The sequence below is a fragment of the Otolemur garnettii genome, unplaced genomic scaffold, assembly GCF_000181295.1.
Source record: "Otolemur garnettii isolate 467f Iridium unplaced genomic scaffold, OtoGar3 scaffold00032, whole genome shotgun sequence".
In the NCBI taxonomy this organism is placed as follows: Eukaryota; Metazoa; Chordata; class Mammalia; order Primates; family Galagidae; genus Otolemur; species Otolemur garnettii.
Genome location: NW_003852427.1, coordinates 395716 through 408962, shown reverse-complemented (window position 1 = coordinate 408962; position 13247 = coordinate 395716). Strand labels below are relative to the sequence as shown.

At 37.7% G+C, this 13247-nt stretch overlaps 1 protein-coding gene and 1 pseudogene across 1 annotated transcript in view; one reads left to right on the top strand and one right to left on the bottom strand.

The window, feature by feature from the left end:
• Positions 1 to 13247, bottom strand: part of DOCK3 (dedicator of cytokinesis 3) — a 492344-nt gene that overhangs the window by 125990 nt on the left and 353107 nt on the right. The gene's annotated exons all lie outside the window — the stretch shown is intronic.
• On the top strand, positions 4914 to 6044 carry LOC105886942 (annotated as a pseudogene).

Below are 13247 nucleotides of genomic sequence, written 5' to 3'. Positions count from 1 at the left end.
CCTCAAAATTATGATGACTACTAATAGGATGACATATGTAAAGCAGATAGCATAGTTGGCTCTCTAAAGATGACATCAAAGTACCTTCCTAATGGTACTCAACCGTCCTAATGCCTCCTCATGCTACAACTCTTTAATATAGTTCCTCATGTTGTGGTGATCACCAACCAGAAAATTATTTTCATTGCTACTTCATAATTATAATTTTGCTACTGTTATGAATCATAATGTAAATATCTGATATGTAAGATTCTTTTCACTGTTACAAAGGGGTTGTGACCCACAGGTTGAGAATCACTGGTCTAGTGACTCCGTAGTCTTGCTACTATTGAGTTGTATTTATGTTTTCAATAATTGTGCTAAATACATAAAATAAAATAGTGATTTCTTACATAGTCTTACAACACTTATATTTCTCATATGTGTTTACTAGTTATAGTATATCTTTAGGAACTATCTTTTTATTTTCCTTGACATTTATTTGTGGCTGCTATTTTAGCTATCCATGTGTTTCTCATAGAAAAAAGAGGACTTATTTTTTAATAAGTTTTAAAATAAGCTTTACCATCATCTTAGAAACAAAAGTACGTAATAAATTATGGTTCAAAATGTCAAGTGAAAGCCCATAGCTAACAAAACACCTGATGGTAAATGATTGAAAAGCTTTTTCTTTCTTTCTAAGATCAGAAACAAAATAGGAATTCTTCCTTTTGCCACTTTTATACAACACAGTACTGGAAGTCATAGGCAGAGAAATTAGGTAAGAAAAAGAAATGAAGGGCATTCAAATTGCAAAGAAAGAAGTAAAACTGTGTATTCAGATGTATAATCATATATATAGAAAACACTAAAGATTCTACAAAAAGTTCTTAGAGCTAATAAATGAATTCAGCAAAGCTGTAGAAAACAAAAATCAACATAATGAAAAAATCCATTGTATGTTTATTTACTAAATATGAATAATCTGGAAAGGAAATTAAGAAAACAATTAACTCAGCAGAAATATTATAGGCCATAATAAAATGGAATGGCATTTTCAAGTGCTGAAAGGAAAACAAACTATCAGCCAAGAATTTTATATTCTGCCTCAATAGTCTTCATAAACAAAGGAAAAATAAAGTCTTTCCCAGACAAGTAAATGTGGAGAGAATTTGTCACCATTAAACTACACTGGCCCTATGGGAAATGGTCAAAGGTATTTTAACATGGAAACAAAAGAACAATATACATTATCATGAAAACAAATAAAAATATTAAACTCACAGGTTTTATAAAACAATGATACAAAGGAGGAAGAAGAAGGAATTAAATGGCAATATGATAAAAGTTCAGCAAATCACAAAGACAAAAAAGAGAAACAGAAACAAAGAATTTGTAAAACAACTAGTAATCAATAAACAATAAGACAAGAATAAAACTTCATATATCAATATTAGCTGGGAATGTAAATGGACTCAATTCTGTACTTTTTGAAATCTTTTCCAGCAAAAATGTTCTGCCAAATCAATTCTGTACTTAAAAGACACAGAGTGGAAAATAGATGAAAAACAAAACACAGGAAACTCACCTTACTCATACAGACATAGAGACTGAAAGTAAAGGAGTAGAAAAAGATATTTCACACACATGGAAAGCAAGACTGTGCAGAAATAGCTACACTTGCATCAGATAAAATAGACTTTAAATCAAAAACAGTGAAAAAAACAAACAAGGTCATAATGTAATTAATGATGAGGGCATCAATTCAATAAGAGGACATAATGATGCTAAATATATATGCACCCAACATTGGAGCATCCAGATTCACAAAACAATATTACTAGACCTAAAGAAAGAGATTGATAACAACATAATAATAGTAGGAGACTTCAATATTCCATTCACAGCACTAGACAGATCATCAAGATAGAAAATCAACAAAAAACACTGGATTTAAATTGGACCCTAGGCCAAATGGACCTACCAGATATTTACAGAACATTCTACCCAACAACTACAAAATATACATTTTTTTCCACTAGCACATGGAATAGTCTGTGGCCACATTATAGGCCACAAAAGAAGTCTTAATAAAGTTATAACAATTGAAATCATATCAAGTATATTCTAAGACCACAGTGGAATAAAGGTAGAAATTAAAATGAAGAAGAACTTAAAAAATTATACATGGAAATTGAACAAGATGCTCCTGAATGACGACTGGGTCAATGAAGAAATAAAAACAGAAATCAAATTTTTTTTGAAAAAAATGAAAATGAAAACACAACATACCAAAAAACTCTGAGATATAATAAAAGCAATTTTTTTTTTTTGAGACAGAGCCTCAAGCTGTCACCCTGGGCAGAGTACCGTGGCATCACAGCTCACAGCAACCTCCAACTCCTAGGCTCAAGCGATTCTTCTGCCTCCACCTCCCAAGTAGCTGGGACTACAGACACTCACCACAACACCCGGCTATTTTTTGGTTGCAGCTGTCATTGTTGTTTGGTTGGTCGGGCTGGATTCAAACTGGCCAGCTTAGGTGTATGTGGCTGGCACCTTAGCTGCTTGAGCCACAGGCACTGAGCCAATAAAAGCACTGCTAAGTGGGAAGTCTATATCATTAAATGCTTACATGTTACAAATTAACATTTTATTTTATATTATTATTATTACTATTTTTTTTGAGACAGAGTCTCACTTTGTCACCCTTAGTAGTGTGCTGTGGTGTCACAGCTTATAACAACCTCAAACTCTTGGGCTCAAGCGATTCTCTTGCCTCAGCCTCCTGAGTAGCTGGGACTACAGGTGCCCACCACAATGCCTGGCTATTTTTAGAGACAGGGTTGCTCTCGCTCAGGCTGGCCTGGAACCTGTGAGCTCAGGTGATCCACCCACCTTGGCCTCTGGAGTGCTGGGATTACAAGTGTGAGCCACCACATCTGGTACAAATTAACATTTTAATATCACACATCAAGGAACCAGAAAAACAAGGACAATAACAAACCAAACCCATAATTATCAGATAAAAAGAAACAACACACAGTATAAGCTGGAGAGACTGAAGATGGCCGACTAGTAGCAATGCTGGCAGAGGCTCCTGACCAGAGGGAAAAAACTGGACAGAATTAGACTCTATGAAGCCAAAGGTGGGGACCTGAGCCAAGAAAGAAGTTTGGCAAGCTGTGACTCCAAGGCAGGGCATTCAAAAAAACAAATTACAGGTATAAAGCCTATCAACTAGAGTACAGGAGACCATTCCCCAAAGCAGGAGGCTTACTGTGGGTGGAACAGGGGCCAAAAGGCCTCACTGGAGAGTTGCTAAACACTGGGTCTCCTTCTCCAAGGAGATCCGTCTTGTGAACCTACACACCACCCTGCCCAGCATAAAATTGAACAAATATTTTTTCTGCAATTCCAAACTCCCAGTCTACCCTTCACCCCCCCCCATGGTGGTCTGAAGTTCATCCCCCTGCAGAGCCCAGACTGTATGGTCTTTTCCTGAGAGATTAGGGCATAATGTGGACCACAGAACATTAGCATGGAATCTGTGACTTGTGGGGAAGAAAGTGACATAGTGGTGGAAGGAGAAGTCCCCTGGTTATGGCTATGCCTGGCCAGCAGTTGTGTTGACCCCAGTTCTGGCTGTGTCTGGCAGGAGGGGGCACAGAACTCTTGGCTCTGATGGTGCCTGTGGCAGAGGGTGGTCACTTGGTGTGGACTGAGCCTGGCAGGCTGGCATGTGACCCCTAGCTCCAACTGAGCTGGTGAGCAGAGGAGCAGATGTGGTGCAGACTGAGCCCTATAGGTGGGGTCCCAGACCCCTGGATTTGACTTTGCCTAGGGGCAAAAGCACTGATGCCCAGCTGAGACTTTGATGGGCAATTGGTGGCTTGCCAGAGGCAACTGGGTGCCATACCCTTGGGTTTGCAGAACAGTACTGACTGTGGATTGCTATTGCTGTTGGAGACCCTTGGATCCATCTTTTTTGAGCAGGGTTTGTATTGCCTGAGACAATCTGACTGGAAATCATGTCTGGGGCCACCCACCTGGGGACACTCTAAGGTTGACCTGCAGAAGTTCTGTAGCAGAAAAGAACTGAATGGTGGGGGTAGGGCGCTACAGCTGTCTGTATCTCTTCCCTGCTGAGATTTGAACCTAATACTGTGACTTCTTAGGATAGAGTAGAGGTTAGCTGATTTCAAAACTGAGCTAGCTTGCACTATCTCACCAAGTAGGTCCTTAGAGTCTGCAGCCAAAACTCTGAAAGGGGCCTTTGTAAGGTTGTAGAGGATAAGCCACAATTTCAAGGCCTAGTACTTGTAATTGTAAGGGGCTGATTAATTCTACTACCTAGGACCCCCAATTCAATCTCACTTTACCAGTTTTAATAAACAAATGGTAGAAAAAATCATGGGGTGTAATCAGTGGAACAACTCTGGCAACATGAATAATCAGAGTAGATCAACACTCCCCAAGGAATAACAAAAGAGATACAACTAAAGATGCCATGCACAGACAAAAGACTGAAATGTCAGAAATAGAATTCTGACTATGGATGGCAAATAAGATGAATAGAATGGAAGAAAAAAATGGGAACAGAAATCCAAAGAGTAGTTCTAAAGTTGTCTCAAGAAATTAATGAATTCAGGCTGCTTCTCTAGTCTGTGGACTAGGCTGTAACCTGATTCTAGGCTTGCAGCCAGAGCTGAGAATGAGGCTGTGACAGGGTGGCAGATCTCTGTCCAAGAGCTGCAGAAAAAAAGATCAATTTGCAGAGGGTGTCGGGGCCTTGACGCTGTGACTCTGGTCCGACCCAGGGCCTTGTCAGAGCCAGAACACTAGGTCTCCGACCCCAGCCCACTCAACTGTCTGGATGCGTGCTGGTGCGCCAGCTTACTTGGGTCTCTTAATCATGATGCTTTAGTTTGAAGATGAACGGGCTTTTGCAGGAATCAGTGACATTCCAGGATGTGGCCATGGACTTCACCCTGGAGGAGTGGCAGCTGCTTGATTGTGCCAAGAGAACCCTGTATTGGGATGTTATGTTGGAGAACTATAGAAACCTCATTTCAGTGGGATGTCCAGTTACCAAAACCAAAGTAATCTTCAAAGTGGAGCAAGGGCAAGAGCCTTGGAGGGCGGAGAGAGGGAAGCCACACTGGAGCCATCCAGAAGCTGACTACCTACTTGTTGATGAACCAGAGAAGCATAAGGAAAGTAAAGATAATTTTTTGACATCAGCTTTTTTCACATTCAATGAAATTCTGACTATGGAGAGAATTCACTGTTATAATGTGAGAACAAGTCTTAATCCTACAAGATGTAAATCATACGGGAAGAGTTTGCAACCTAATGTAGACTTTCTTAATTATAATGAAAGTTATAGTGAAGAAAACTCTTATGAATGCTGTGAATGTGGAAAGGGCTTCAGAAAGAAGTTTCATTTCATTAGACATGAAAAAAATCATACAAGAAAAAAGCCTTTTGAATGCAATGACTGTGGGAAAGCCTATAGCAGGAAGGTAAACCTTGCTACTCATCAGAAGATTCATAATGGAGAGAGACCCTTTGTATGCAATGATTGTGGGAAAGTTTTTATGCATAAAGCTCAACTTGTGGTCCACCAGAGACTTCACACTGGAGAGAAACCTTATGAATACAATCAGTGTAGGAAAACATTCACTTGGAACTCCTCCTTTAATCAGCATGTGAAATCTCATACACTTGAGAACTCATTTGAATGTAAGGAATGTGGGAAAACCTTCAGATATAGTTCATCCCTTCATAAACATTCTAGGTTTCATACAGGAGAGAAACCTTATCAATGTATTGTATGTGGGAAAGCCTTTGGAAACACATCTGTGCTTGTTACACATCAAAGAATCCACACAGGAGAGAAACCTTATGGATGTATTCAATGTGGCAAAGCCTTTGTCAAGAAGTCTCATCTCCTTAGACATCAGATAACACACACAGGAGAGAAGCCCTATGAATGTAACAGATGTGGGAAAGCATTTTCCCAGAAGTCAAATCTCATTGTACATCAGAAAATTCATATGTAATACTCACTCTATGAATATGAGAAGGCCTTAAATATTATTTAAATCTTATTAAATAGCAGAGAATTCATTGTGAGGAGAAACCCACAACGTGAATGAATTTAGAAGGGTAGAGTCCCATAAATATTCAATGCCAATCATATTTTAGAATTGATGATAAACTTTTTACAGAAACAAATCACAGAAAACATGCAATTATAAGTAACAGGTTAGAGTTTGGAAAGTAAACATAAATAATCAAAGAACCAGTAAAACTACACTTGCCATTCCTGGTTTTTACTTTTTATAATAGTATAATTATGCAAGTGAATATAAAATACATGCTTATGCATTTTATTAAATTATACCTATTATGAGTTTCTGCAATAAACATTACCATTTTTTCTTCCAATCCTAACAATAACATGCATAATTAATCAAGTGAGAAAATGTGGTTTAATATGTACTATGAATTTCAGTAATTCCATCCAATTGCTGGAACTTTAATGAGCATGGCAGTGTTATTGAATGTGTGACTCCTACTTCACAGATACAAAGTTTTTTTTATAAAAATTCTTATGAAGTTATTTTCCTTTGTAAACAATAAAAAAATTAACAAGATACTGATTGAAAATAACAAACTGATCTGTGTTACAAGAAATATTCATCTGAGGAAAATAAAGTATTTAAATATGTAAATAAAACATTTGCTCTTCAAAAAAAAAAAAAAGAAATTAATGAATTCAAAGACAAAGTCACCAAGGATTTGGACATAATGAGAAAAGAGATAGCAGAACTCAAGTAAATGAAAAAGTTATTCAAGGAGCTCCAAAATACAATAGAGTCCTTCAGTAATAGAGTTGACTAGGCAAAAGAAAGGATCTCTGAAATTGGAGGAATAGTTTTTGAACATTCTTAAATGCTCAAAAAGGTAGACAAATGGAGAGCAAAAACTGATCATTCCCTGAGAGAGTTGTGGGATCACTTCAAAAGATCAAATATTCATCTTATAGAAATTCCTAAAGGAGAAGAGGATGGTCCTAAAGGCACAGATACTCTACTCCAAGATAGTAAGGAGAATTTCCCAAGCATTGCAAGAGATACAGAATTTCAGATAGTAGACAGTTTCATAACCCAAGCAAGACTTAATCCAAACAAAGTATCTCGTAGGCACATTGTAATTAACTTTGCCAAAGTTAATATGAAGGAGAAAATTCTGCAAGCAGTCAGACATAAGAAAAGCATTACCTACAAAGGGAGAAATACTAGAATGACTGCAGATCTCTCAGCTGAAACATTTCAAGCCAGAGGATGGTCATTGACCTTCAGGCTCCTAAAACAAAACAACTTTCAGCCCAGGATCCTCTATTCAGTGAAACTGAGTTTCATTTGTAGATGGAGAAATCAAATACTTTACTGACTTACATGTGTTGAAGAAATTTGCCATAACTCAACCAGCTCTTCTGGATATTCTCAGATCCATCCTCCATAATGATCAGCTTAATTGTCTACCACCAATGTAAACTTACCCAGAAATTTTTGAACAAAACCCAACTTCCACAGTGGTGAAAGGATTAAAAATATTCACTGGACATTTGAAAAACATGACACCTAAAATCCTACCATGATTATCAATTCTCTCAATTAATGTGAATGGCTTAAATAGTCCTTTAAAGAGTCAAAGGTTGGCTGACTGGATACATAAACTCAGACAAGATATCTGCTGCAGTATCCTAAACCCCATAAATGCATCAATGTACAAAGTTATGATTTAATAAAAAATAATTAAAAAAAAGATACCTGCTGCATACAAGAATCTCATCTTACCTTAAAGGATAAAAATAGACTCAGGGTGAAGGGATAAACATCTATAATACAGACAAATGGAAATCAGAAAAAAGCAGGGGTTGCAATTTTATTTGCAGATACAATTGGCTTTAAACCAACAATGATAAGGAAAGATAAGAATGGTCATTATGTCTTTGTCAAGGGTAACACCCAACATGAAGCGATTTCGATAATTAACATTTATGTGCCCTACCAGAATGCTCCTCAATTTTTTAAGTGAACCCTAACAGACATGAACAATTTGTTTCCTACACTGTAATAGTTGGATATTTTAAAACTCCCCTGGCAGTTTTGGATAGATCCTCCAAGAAGAAACCAAACAAAGAAATATTAAAACTTAAATTTGACCCTAGGGCAAATAGACTTAACGAACATCTAAAGAACATTTTATCTTAATAAAATTGAATACAGATTCTTCTCATCAGCCACGGATCATATATTAGGACACAAGTCTAACCTCAGCAAATTTAAAAGAATAGAAATTATTCCTTACATCCTCTTGGACCACCATGGAATAAAATTTGAACTCAACAGAAACAGGAATCTTTACACTCAAAGTCATGTAAACTAAATAACCTTATGTTGAATGATAGCTGGGTCAAAGACAAGATTAAGAAGGAAATCACCACATTTTTGGAACAAAATGATACTGAAAGACACAAATTATCAATTTATCATTATCCTATGGGATACTGCAAAGGCAATCCTAAGAGGGAAATTTATAGTGTTTGAAGCCTTCATCAAGAAAACAGAAAGAGAGGAAGTCAACAACTTACCCCAAACCCAGCAAAAGAAAAGAAATAACCAAAATTTGAGCAGAATTAAATGAAATTGAAAACAAAAGAATCATCCAGAAGACCTACAAATCAAAAGTTGGTTTTTTGAAAAGATTAATAAAATTAATAAACCTGTGGCTAACCTAAACAGAAACAGAAAAGTAAAATCTCTACTATCATTGATCAGAAATGATAAAGGAGAAATAACAACAGACATCTCAGAAATTCAAAAAACCCTTAATGATTACTACAAAAAAACTCTATTCTCAGAAATATGAAAACCTGAAGGAAACAGACCAATACCTGGAAGCACACCACCTTCCTAGATTCAACCAAAAAGAATTAGAAATTTTGTATAGACCTATATCAATTACTGAAATACCATCGACTATAGGAAATCTCCCCAAAAAGAAAAGTCTGGGACCAGATGGCTTCATATCAGAATTCTACCAAACCTTTAAAGAGGAACTGGTACCTATATTATAAAACCTTTTCCCTGCTGGTGGGAATGCAAATTAATTCGTTCCTTTTGGAAAAATATCTGGAGAACACTGAGAGAACTAAAAACAGACCTGCCATTTGATTCTGCAATTCCTTTATTAGGTATATATCCAGAAGACAAAAAATCACATTACAACAAAGATATTTGTATCAGAATGTTTATAGCAGCCCAATTCATAATTGCTAGGTCATGGTAGAAGCCTAAATGCCCATCGACCCACGAATGGATCAATAAATTGTGATATATGTATACCATGGAATACTATGCAGCCCTAAAGAAAGATGAAGACTTTACCTCTTTCATGTTTATATGGATGGAATTAGAAAATGTTCTTAGCAAAGTATCTCAGAAATGGAAGAAAAAATATCCAATGTACACAGCTATATTTTGAAACTAATTCATAGCTTTTATAGGAATGTCATAACCTAATTATAGCCTTAGAATAAGGGAAGGGGAGAGGGGAGGGGAGGGAGGTGGATGGGGGGAGGGAGAGTGATTGGTGGGGTCACCTCTTTGGTTTATTTTACAAGGGTACAAGTGAATCTTTCTAAAAGCAGAGTATGAACGTCTTAACCAATAACTAAGAAAATGACATGACGGTTATGTTAACCAGTTTGATGAGAGTATTTCAAAATGTATATGAAAACAGCACACTGTACCCCATGCTTGCATTAATGTACATAGTTTACTATAAGAAATAAAAATAAAAATAAAGAAAAAAAAACCTTTTCCAAAACATACAAAAAGAAAGAACACTTCCCAGCATATTCTAAGAAGCAAATATCACCTTGATCCCCAAACCAGGAAAGGACCCAACAAAGACAAAAAACTATAGATCAATATCATTAATGAATATTGATGCAAAAATATTCAATGAGATCATAGCAAACAGAATTCAACAGCACATAAAAAAATTATACACCATGAAGAAGCCATATATGACAATCCTGCAGTCAACATCATACTGAATGGGAAAAAGTTGAAAACACTCCTAAGAAGTGGAACAAGACAAGGTTGCCCACTCTCACCACTTCTATCAACATAGTACTAGAAGTTGTAGCCCAGCAGTACTCAGCCTGTGGGTCACGACCCATAGGAACTGTATTAAAGGGTTGCAGCATTAGGAAGGTTGAGAACCACTGTCGCTGTCAGAGCAATCAGGTAGGAAAAAGAAATAAAGGGCTTCCAAATTAGAAAAGAGGATGTTGGCTCAGTGCCCATAGCACAGTAGTTATAGCACCAGCCACATCCGCCAAGGCTAGTGGGTTTGAACCCAGCCTGGGTCAGCTAAATAACAATGACAACTGCAAAAGAAAATAGCTGGGTGTTGTGGCAGGTGCCTGTAGTCCCAGCTACTTGGGAGGCTGGGCAAGAGAATCACGTAAGCCCAAGAGTTGGAGGTTGCTATGAGCTATTTTGCCACAGCACTGAACCAAGGGTGGCATAGTGAGATTCTGTCTCAAAAAAAAAAAAAAGAAAGAAAGAAAGAAAGAAAAGAGGATGTTGACTGGGTGCGATGGCTCATGCCTATAATCCTAGCACTCTGGGAGGCTGAGGAGAGTGGTTTGTCTGAGCTCAGGAGTTTGGGACCAGCCTGAGCAAGAGTGAGACCCTCATCTCTATTAAAAATTGAAAAACAGCTCATGACTTCTAGACTTAGGAGGCTAAAATATCCAGGACACACAGCCCATCTTCCATTTGGAGGCCCAGGCCCTCCCAGCATACACTACTTTGGCATCCTGGTACCCGATGGCTCCCAAGCCAATAGCAATCTGAACAACTCTCACCTAGCTCTGGAGGCCATGGGTATCCCCTGCCTCCTGCATGGCCTGACCATAAGCTTCAGAGACAAGGAATGTCCTACAAAATAGGGGAACAGGAGACTTAAGCTTCTTGCCTCCTGCTCTGGAGCCTACCAGCAGGGGTCACCCAGAGGGCACAGGGAGATCCTCAGCAGTAGTTTGCAGCAGAGACCCACAGAATCTGTCTTCTGTAGGGTCATGTGACCTCCCCGCTGCTGGCTACAGCCTTTACCTCTGCAGAAGCTGCCCACATGCACACTAGGAGTTTCAAGGGGATTGAGCCTCTTCCCTATTGCTCAACCCTGATGGGCATGGAGCACAAAACAGCCAGCCAGTGGTTCTGAGGAGGTTGGCCAGGGCTTTGCAGCCTTTGCCCTGAGAAGTTCTGTTTACTCCTCATTGGGATTTTTGGACTCAATAGGTCCAAAATTCACCACAAAATGGTGAATTTCACTTTTTTTCCTACATCCAAACCTTATGATTGCTGAGGCCCTTTCAATTCTAAAAATTATGACTTCTTGGTCAAGTGGCTTTGGAGTCATCAACTCTCAAGTCCTACATTTTCTCATATGGGAAGTGGGTATGTAACTCTACAGAAGTTACATGTTACTAGATGCACCCACTTCCTCCATGAAGGAGGGGATGTTGGGCATAGGCTCAGGCCTGCAGCCTGTCAGACAACTGCTGCCCCAGCCCAGCAACAACAATGATGTTGGGTTTACTGAGCACTTAGCACCTGCCCCACACCCCTCTAAATGCTTCACAAGTGTTTTCTCCTTTAATCCTCACATATTTATGAGGTGCTATTATTATTCCCTTTCATAGATGAGGAAAATAGAGCATAAAGCATAAGCAGTTTGAATTCCCAGGTTACACAAATAGTATGTGGAGAAGTTGGGATGTGAACCCAAGCAGTGAGCACCTTCTAGAATGCTGTGGAGTTCCACTCCTTTAGCTAAGCCATGGCTTACCCAGAGTTAGTGGCAAAGTGTCTTTATGCTGGTGATGTTACTTAATTTTTAATTTAGTTAAATATTATATATGTTGATGAGCAAAGTGAAAATAAGTATTGCTTCTATGAAAACTAAGTTGGATGCTTAGAAGACTAAGGTGAGTCACTTAAAAGCTGCTGTATACTATGCTGAGTAGAAGTGGTGAAAAGGGGGAAAAAGCTGTGGAATTAGATGTGAGCAGGAGATTATTACAACTTTGGAGAAAATCATAAAAATCGAAATCAATTCTGCATGCAGACTGATTAAAAAAAATAAAAATAGGAAAACAAGCTGGGCGTTATTGTGGGCGTCTATACGCCCAGCTATTTAGGAGCCTGAGGCAAGAGGTTGAGATTGCTGTGAGCTATGATGCCATGCCAGAAGTGCATTAATGTACATAGTTAACACTATCTTAAAAAAAAAAAAAAAAAAAAAAAGGAAAAGGGTATATCAAATCACCTCTTTTTGCTGATAACATGATCTTATACCTAAAAAAAATCCTAAGGAATTCTTCAAAAGACTCCTGCATTTGATAAGAGAATTCATCAAAGTCTCAGATTGTAAAATAAATGTACAAAAGTCAATAGCATTGCTGTGCACCAGCAATTACCAAGGTGAGACCCAAATCAAGAGATCAATACCATTTACAATCACTGTAAAGAAAGAAAGTCAGAAGAAATTTAACCAAGGAAGTGAAAGATCTGTACCAAAAAAACTATAACATACTGATAAAAAATCATAGATGATATAAACAGATGGAAAAACATCCCATGCTCATGAATCAGAAGAAATAGTACCATTAAAATGACCATATTGCTTAAAGCAATCTACAGATTCAATGCAATTCCCATCAAAATAACAACATCATTTCATTACTCAAAGAATTAGCAAAAACAATTCTAAAATTCATATGAAGACAAAAAGGAGCCCAAGTAGGCAACTTCAACAAAGCTGACAAAATCATACAGTAAGGGGAAGACATACTATTCAATAAATGGTTCTGTGAAAATTGTATAGTAATGTACAGAAAAATGAGAGTAAATTCCTCTTACAATATACAAAAATTAACTCAAGATGGATTAAAGAATTAAATGTAAAATCTGAAATAATAAAAATCTTAGAAGAAAACCTAGGAAAAACTCTTCTGAATATTGACCTAGGCAATGAATTCATGACTAAGACATCAAAAGCAAAAGCAATAATAACAAAAATAGATAAATGGAATTTCTGCATAAAGAAATAATCAAGGGGATTCTGGGAAGATGGCCGACTGGTAGCAACCCTGGTCAGAGGCTCCTGAGCAAAGG